A 1,868-nucleotide genomic window follows, 5' to 3' on the forward strand; every position below is an offset into this window, starting at 1 on the left:
CAACAGCTCACGGCCCTTTGTCTCCACCAAATCTCAGATGTCACTGGCTTACAACGGTGCCACCGTCTTATACCCCATTCAGACAGAGAACCAAACCCCACGTGAGGGCTGTAGTAGGAGACACCTGCGCAAATCTGGCCGCCGGGGGGCTGCGGGCTCGGTGTCCGCGAGGATTTAGCCTGCCCGAAAGGGGGGACAGCGAGGACCCTCACGTGCCTCCCTGGCACCTGGGGGAGGAGGGAACAAACCTCACCGGCTGGCTCGCGGGAAGGGCAAGCCGGGGTCTGGACTCGCCCTCCCAGCTAGGACTGGAGACCCCTGAGGGGAAAGTCCAAGGGAAGTGCCTGGGATCCCCGCTGGAGCAAGCCCAGAGACTTCCGGAAGGACGAGGCTGCTGTCCGGGTGGACAGAGGGCAGCACGGAGCGTCAGACGCCCTGGCCGGAGGTACCGGGAAGGGCAGAGTCAATGAGGTGGAGTGAGGGGCGTGTTCTCCGAGCTGGGGACGGGCTGACGCCCTTTCGTACCTCTCCGCCATCACACGCACTGTCAGGGGCAGCCCAGCCTCGGGCCAAGGGGCTCGTCAAAGGGCTGGGCGACATCTGGCTGTAGGGCCGGGCCTCCGGGCCGCCGGGGACGGTTGGTAAAGGAGGCCCGGAAAGGCACGTGGCCGCTGAAGGACCTCTGGGCTGACAGCCCGGCGGGGGAGGGGCCCGGCCCAGGTGACTGTGCGCAGACCCGTGTCCAGCTGGCATTGTCCCCGCGGCCCAGGGTGCGAGGCACCAGGGGCTGGACGGCAGCTGTGGGGCCGTGACAAGTGGCTGGCAGGCAGATGTGTGCACATCTGGACGGCAGAGCCAGCACCTGCCCGGCTCCGCGAAGCGGGTGCTTCAAAGGCGTTGGCCGCGTCCCCGAGCGGCGCTGGCCCTGGAAGAGAGCGAGGCTCTGGGCGCCCAGCGAGCCGGGGGCTCCGGGGCCCAGGCTTCCCTCCCCTCGGGTCTCACGCCTCCCTCCTCCCAGGCCCCTTGGGCTTCCTGCCCAGATGGCTTCGGGGCCGCAGGCAGGGGCTGGGGGGGGGGAGGCGGGTGGGAAGGATCCTCCTGCACCCCTAGAGCCGACCGGGCAGGGTGGCAGGGGCGCCTACCCTGGGTTCTCGGAGGACCCGCCGCGTGGCCCGTGCCCCCTCATCCGGCGGGGAGGGGGGCTCACCCCGAGACTCCCTGCCACCGCTTGGCTGGTGTTGTGGCCTCCTCTGGCCGGCTGAGTGGGGCCGCCTCATCTCACCGAGGGCCCTGGTGCCAGGCGCCCTGCCGGGCTCTGCCACAGAGGCCAGGAGGGGCCTCTCCCCAGGGCGCAGACAGGGACGGGCTCAGAGGTGAGGGGTGGCCCGAGGCCACTCGGAGCCGCCTGCCCCCTCCTGGTGCCTAAACGTCTGTCCCCCACAGACCCTTCTCCTACACCCACACCCCGGCCGCGGTGGGGGCAGCCGGGGACACTGCCTCCTCCCCTCACGGGACAGAGGAGTGACTTGGCCGGGTTCTTGGCCGGCGGGGGTCAGCACGGGGGCAGGACCCACTTGGCCCCCAGATCCATCGTGTCCGGAAACAGGGTTTTGCGGGCGGGATGAGGAGGGGGCGCGGAGGTCGGCTCCCGGGGGACCTCAGGGGGGAGGGGAGCCGAGCCCCAGGGGGGCGCCCAGCCCAGGGGGCGGGCCCTGGGCCGGAAGCGGGCTGCGAGGCTCTGTCCCTCCGCCCGCTGTAACCCGACTCCACGCTCTCGCGCTCCTGGGGGGCGGGAGCCCAGCGGCCTTCGCCCCGCGGCCCGAGTGCCACATCACTGCGCTCCTGCCGCCGCCTGCCCGCCGCCCACC

This window comes from Lynx rufus, unplaced genomic scaffold, assembly GCF_022079265.1.
Source record: "Lynx rufus isolate CCGP_SWC_20201006 ecotype Redwood Valley unplaced genomic scaffold, mLynRuf1.p SCAF_38, whole genome shotgun sequence".
Lineage (NCBI taxonomy): Eukaryota > Metazoa > Chordata > Mammalia > Carnivora > Felidae > Lynx > Lynx rufus.